Here is a 7291-nt window from a genome sequence, read left to right as displayed (position 1 = left end):
TAAAGTTTTCAAGGCCAGAACTGAAACAAGACTTCCATCTCCAACATTAAGGAACCGCTCGCCCTCTCGAAATTTTCTACTTACCTACAGTCCCTGCAACAAATTACATATATTAATAGGACTTCGGTATCCAATACCCAAATAGTAGTTGATGGAACCAGATCTAGGGTTTTAGGATAGGATCTTGAAACTTTTTCAAGATCAGGCAGTGGAAGACTAAAATAAATCAAAATTTATTTTTTAAAACTAGAGAATCCTTAGATCTAAGATTTTATTACATAATTATTACATAGCATTAAATTAAAAATTAAAATATATAGAGCATGAACCACATGTTGATCATATCAACATGTTTCTATACTACATCTAATGTATGTATTAAACAATAGATCAGATCTATTACCTTGTAAGTTAGACATTCTAACCTTGCTAATCTGGACTTAAAGATGATGTTACAAACCGCACATGTATCCAATCTCTAGGAGTCATCCATACGAGCCCACGAATCTCGATCAGAAGTCCTGCTTTAGAAAATCAGCACAGAGTGCTAGTACTGCGCTGATCCTTCTTCGATGGTTGATCAGGTGCTTCCTTCTTCTTGATTTGGACTCTTCCAAAGATGAGAAGTAGGAGGAGTTTTAGATCTGAGATGCTCTCATAAAACTCAAGATGGAGGAAGGGAAGAGATGAAACTAACAACCCTAGAAGAAGACCCTCTTCTTCTTCTCTTTACTCTCTCCTAGACACCCTGTCTTGTGTCTATTATATCTCCATGACCCAAAGGTCTTTCTCTTTGATTTTTGGACGACCCAAAGTTCTCTCAAATTTCTATGTTATTCAAAAATTTTATAAAGAAACTCATTTTGTAGAGAGAGATATGATAGAGTCCTTATCTAGATCAAATACCTAGTTAAGGCTTATCCAAACATGGCAAGATAAGGGGTGCCCAACTCTTGGGTGCCTCCTCCTTATTTTCATGCATGGACCACCAGAAAAGGGTGCACAATGTGTGTCCTAAAAGCCACAAAAATCTCAAAAAAAATCTGGGTAAATTAGGTGAAAAAAGAAAAGAGTTTTGAATTTCTAAAACTCTATCTCATAGAATTTTAAATCCAAACTTATTTCTACTTTGATTTGATCCACAACCACTTTCCATGTATGAAAGAAGAGAGAAGCCTTTTAGACATGGGAAAGACCTAGGAGGGAGCTTTTGTCGCACAAAATAAGAGGGGATTGGAATGGAATAAGAGAGATGGCGTGGGGGGGGCTTATGTGGCGCAAGGTGGAATCCTAGTCTTATTAGGATTCTATCTTATGATTTGTTTTAATTTGGTTTCTCAACCAAATCAAACCAAAATTAGATCAATCAAATTAAAATAGATTTTAACCCAATTAAGAATCTAATTTAATCAGATTAAATTAGATTTAAATCTGATTTAATTTTTTAATCAAATTAAAAATTAGGTTGACCCAAGTCCTAATTGAACTAGGACTAGTTTTTTTCTTGCAATTGGCTTATCCAATAAATCAATTGGACTTGATCCAATCAAGCCCAAACTAAATCTAATTAAATCATATTCAATTAACTTAATCTCAGCCCATTGGCTTAATCAAATTAAGCCAATTAGTAATCAAATTGCTAATCGATTCTCCTGCAACACTTGCACTAGGTTAAATGTCAATCGTATTGATCATTTAACCCTAGAATAATTCTTAATCATTGATCAACCATCCGATGAGATCATGAACTCTAATGTGTGTGACCTCATAGATCTAAATCTAAGCTGATAGTATAAGAATAAATTTTTTATCAATCGAAGTGACCATCTAGCAATGGTACTTGACGATCGGATAGGTCGAATGTGTAGAATAACATCCTTAGAACCCATGCGGATATAGTTTCTATATAATTCATTGTTGGGAAATGTGTCCCAAAAAGCCAATCGTCAAGCTGTTGACGGTTGAGCAACCAAGTATTGTAATTGATTTGTTAATAAATAAAATATATTTGGCATTTTCATCATAAGCTTTCATCTTCTAATGAACTCCGTTGTTATGATGAAGTCCTTAGGACTATTTAAGTTCGATAAAGAGAGGATTTATCGATTAGTCCTTAAAACTGTTCACGACCAAATGATAGGCTGTTAATAAGGACGACAGCTTCTATCAAGCATAGGTCGCTGTAGGCCATATGGGTTGGTTGTCCTCTTAACCAAGGAGTGTGGAGACACTGGTATGGCATACAAGTGAGATGTAAGGGTACATCATCATTGAACGTGACCAACTTCAGAGCATTCTGTTGTCGAGAATGTCTCTGATGGGATATAGGTATAAGTGTCCCTTAGACTTGAGATCGCCTCAGTGACTTGCAAGCAACTCACTATGCTTTGGTACTGGACTAACTGAATTTCTAATTCAGGGACGGAAGGCTTCTGGGCACAGTCAAGTACTTGCGAAGTCAGAGTGTGATCGAGATGGGATTGACCACTCCAAGAGTTGGAGAAGAATGATCACTGTATTTCAATTTAGCAAAACCTTGGCCAGGGTAATCCATCAGATGGATTTGATATTTTGAAATACAATGTGGACAACCTGATCAGAGTTGACAGTTGAGCTCTGGGGTGTCCTATGATCATTTTGGTCAAGGGGATGAATTATATGAAAACTATATCCGCATGGGTTCTAAGGATGTTGTTCTACACATTCGACCTATCCGATCGTCGGGTACCATTGCTAGATGGTCACTTCGATTGGTATAGAATTTGTTTCTATGCTACCAGCTTAGATTCGGACCTATGAGGTCACACACATTAGAGTTCATAATCCGATCGGATGGTTGATCAATGATTAAGAATCATTCTAGGGTTAAATGATCAATATGATTGACATTTAACCCAGTGCAAGTGTTGCAAGAGGATCGATTAGCAATTCGATTGCTAATTGGCTTAATTTGATTAAGCCAATGGGCTGAGATTAAGTCTAATTAAATATGATTTAATTAGATTTGTTTGGGCTTGATTGGATCAAGTCCAATTGGTTTATTGGATAAGCCAAGTGCAAGGAAAGACTAGTCCTAGTTCAACTAGGACTTGGATCAATCTAATTTCTAATTTAATTAGAAAATTAAATCAGATTTAAATCTAATTTAAATCTGATTAAATTAGGTTCTTAATTGGGTTAAGACCTATTTTAATTGGGTTGATCTAATTTTGATTTGATTTGGTTTGGAAAACCAAATTAAAACAAGTTATGAGACAGAATCCTAGTAGGACTAGGATTCCACCTTGCGCCACATAAACCTTCTCCACGCCCTCTCTCTTATTCAACGCCAATCTCCACTTATTTTGTGCGACAAAAGCCCTCTCCCAGATCTCTCCCACGTTCACAAAAAGTCTCCTCTCTTCTTTCTTACATGGAAGGTGATTTGGATCAAATCTAAAAGGAATAAGTTTGGATTTCGGATTCTATGAGATAGAGTTTTAGAAATCCAAAACTCTTTCAATTTTGCATCGAATTTATCCAAATTTTTTTTGGAATTTTTGTGGCTTTTAGGGTTTACATTGTACACCATTTTCTGGTGATCCATGCATGAAAATATGGAGGAGGTGCTCAAGAGTTGGGCGTCCCTTAACTTGCCATGTTTGGATAAGCCTTGACTAGGTGTTTGACCTAGATAAGGACTCTATCATATCTCTCTATATAAGATGAGTTTCTTCATGAAATTTTAAGGAGAGATAGATATTTGAGAGTCCTTTCTGCCATCCAAAAATCAGAGAGAAATACCTTTGGGTCGTGGAGATATAAAAGATGCAAGTTTGGGTGTCTAGAGAGAAAAACGTGAAGAAGAAGAGGGTCTTCTTCTTGGGTTTTTGTTTTCATATCTTTCCTCCCTCCATCTTAAGTTTTCTGAGAGTGTCTCAGATCTGAAACTCCTCCTTCTACTTTTCATCTTTGGAAGAGTCCAAATCAAGAAGAAGAAGGCACCTGATCAACCATCAAAGAAAGATCAGCGCAGTACTAGCATACTGTGCTGATTTCCTGAAGCAGGACTTCTGATCGAGATTCGTGGGCTCGTGTGGACGACTCCTAGAGGCCGGACGTGTGTGCGGCTTGCAACATCATCCTTAAGCTCGGATCAGCGAGGTTAGAGCATCTAACTTGCAAGGTAATAGATCTGATCTATTATTTAATACATACATTAGATGTAGCTAGTATAGAAACATGTTGATATGATCAACATGTAGTTCATACTATATTTATATATATTTTAATTTTTGATTTAATGCTATGTAATAATCATGTAATAGGATCTTAGATCTAGGGATTTTCTGATCTTAAAAAATAAATTTTGATTTATTTTAGTCTTCCGCTGTATGATCTTGAAAAAGTTTCAAGATCTAACCCTGAAACCCTAGATCTGGTTCCTTCATTCATCCCCTTGACCAAAATGATCATAGGATACCTCAGAGTTCAACTGTCAACTCTGATCAGGTTGTCCACATTGTATTTCAAAATATCAAATCCATCTGATGGATTACCCTGGCCAAGGTTTTACTAAATTGAAATACAGTGACTCATTCTTCTCCAACTCTTGGAGTGGTTAATCCCATCTCGATCACACTCTGACTTTGCAAGTACTTGACTATGTCCAGAATCCTTCTGTCACAGAATTAGAAATTCAGTTAGTCCAGTACCAAAGCACAGTGAGTTGCTTGCATGTCACTGAGGTGATCTCAGGTCTAAGGGATACTTATACCTATATCCCATTAGAGACATTTTCGACAGTAGAATGCTCTGGAGTTGGTCATGTTCCATGATGATGTACCCTTACATCTCACCTATATACCATACCAGTATCTCCATACTCCTTGGTTAAGAGACAACCAACCCATATGGCCTACAGCGACCTATGTTGATAGAAGCTGTCATCCTTATTAACAGCCTATCATGTGATCGTGAACAGTTTTAAGGACTAATCGATAAATCCTCTCTTTATCGAACTTAAATAGTCCTAAGGACTTCATCATAATAACGGAGTTCATTAGAAGATGAAAGCTTATGATGAAAATATCAAAAATATATTTTATTTATTAACAAATCAATTACCATACTTGCTTGTTCAACCGTCAATAGCTTGATGATTGATTTTTGGGACATATTTTCGAACAACTCTCACTTGTCCTAAAGCCACTCGGCACAGTATCTAATACCTATCTTCAACTTGTGGTTGTCGAACTCTTTTATCGCCAGGGCTTTAGTGAAGGGGTCGGCCAAGTTCTCCTTTCCATCGATCTTTTGAAGGTCGATGTTATCTCGATCCACGATCTCCCGGACCAGATGGAAGCAGTGCAAAATATGCTTCATCCGCTGGTGTGCTTTGGGTTTTTTCGCCTGAGCTATTGCACAGTGCTGTCGTAGTAGAGTAGGACCGAACCATCGAGGGAGGGTGCTACTCCGAGCTTGGTGATGAATTTTCTCAGCCACATAGCTTCCTTCGCTCATCCGATGCTGCGATGTACTCTGCTTCACAAACAGAGTCTGCCACAGTATGCTGCTTGAAACTCTTCCAGCAGATGGCTCCACTATTCAGAGTAAAGATATAAAGTCAGATTGAAAGTTGGAGTCTATGAACCCCATAAGTTTCAGATCTGACTCGCCATAAACCAACCATTGGTCCTTAGTATTTCTCAAATACTTAAGAATGACTTTAATCACTTTCCAGTGATTTTCTCCAGGATCAGATTGGTATCTACTCACTACTCCTAGTGAGTATGCCACATCTGGTCTTGTACATATCATGACATACATGATAGATCCCACGATCAAAGCATATGGAACTCTACTCATATGCTCTCTCTCTTCAGGAGTTGTCAGACAATCCTTCTTAGAGAGAGAAATTTCATGGCCTATCGGTAGATAGCCCTTCTTGGAATTCTCCATGCTGAACCTCTTCAGCACAGTGTCTATGTACGTAGACTGGGATAACCCAAACATCCTTTTAGATCTATCCCTATAGATCTTCATCCCTAAGATGTAGGATGCTTCACCCAAGTCCTTCATGAAAAACTGTGATGACAATCAAACTTTTATTCTCTGTAGTGCGGGGATGTCATTTTCGATTAAGAGAATGTCATCCACGTACAAAATAAAGAATACCACAACTAGACTATTTATCTATTTATAGATGCAGGGCTCTTCTCCATTGTTGATGAAGCCATACATTTTGATCACCTTATCAAAATGCATGTTCCAACTCCGAGAAGCTTACTTCAATCCATAAATGGATCTCTGAAGCTTGCACACCTTGGATTCATCTGTGGATGTAAACCTCTTAGGTTGTATCATATACACTTCTTCAGTCAGCTCTCCATTCAGAAAAACTGTCTTTACATCTATTTGCCAGATCTCATAATCTAGATGGATAGCTATTGCAAGTATTATCCAAATAGATTTGAGCATTGCCACAGGAGAAAATATCTCATCATAGTTAATACCATAATGTTGACGATACCCCTTGGCAACCAGACAGACTTTATAGATCTCCACCTTTCTGTCTGTGCCCCTTTTCCTTTTGAACACCTATTTACACCCAATGGGTTTAACCCCTTCAGGTGGGTCAACCAATATCCATATATCGTTGACCATCATGGACTCCATTTCGGATTTTATGACTTCAAGCTATTTCTTAAATCAGGTCTCTACATTGCATCCATATAGGTGATCGGATCCTCATCGTTCTCATCGAGTTCGATGGGATCACCATCCCGGATCAAGACACCGTAGTATCTGTCCGGCTGATGTGGTACTCTACTGGATCGTCTTAATAGTGTAGGTACATTAGACTCCAGATCTGATCTAATCAAATCCGACTCAGATTCAGCTATTGGTGTCGGTTCTTCTACCTATTGAACTTTATCAAGTTCAACCTTAGAGGCAACGGTTCCTTCACCAAGAAATTTTTTTCTAAAAAGATTGCCTTAAGGCTAACGAACACCTTTTGTTCATCAGCATGGTAGAAAAAATATCTTTTGGCCTTTTTAGGGTACCCAATGAATATGCATTTGTCAGACCTAGGTTCAAGTTTGTCTGTGACTAATAGTTTGACATAGGCTGGGCAACCCCACACCCTAAGGTGTGAAAGTGCTGGCTTATGCCTTTCCATATCTCATATGGAGTCTTAATTACAGACTTACTTGGAACCCTATTTAACAGATAATAGGTCGATTCGAGTGCATATCCCCAGAAGGATATCGGTAAGCTGGCAAAACCCATCATGGATCGGACCATGTTA

This window comes from Elaeis guineensis, chromosome 9 (genome assembly GCF_000442705.2).
Source record: "Elaeis guineensis isolate ETL-2024a chromosome 9, EG11, whole genome shotgun sequence".
In the NCBI taxonomy this organism is placed as follows: domain Eukaryota; kingdom Viridiplantae; phylum Streptophyta; class Magnoliopsida; order Arecales; family Arecaceae; genus Elaeis; species Elaeis guineensis.
Note: the sequence above shows the minus strand (reverse complement) of the source record.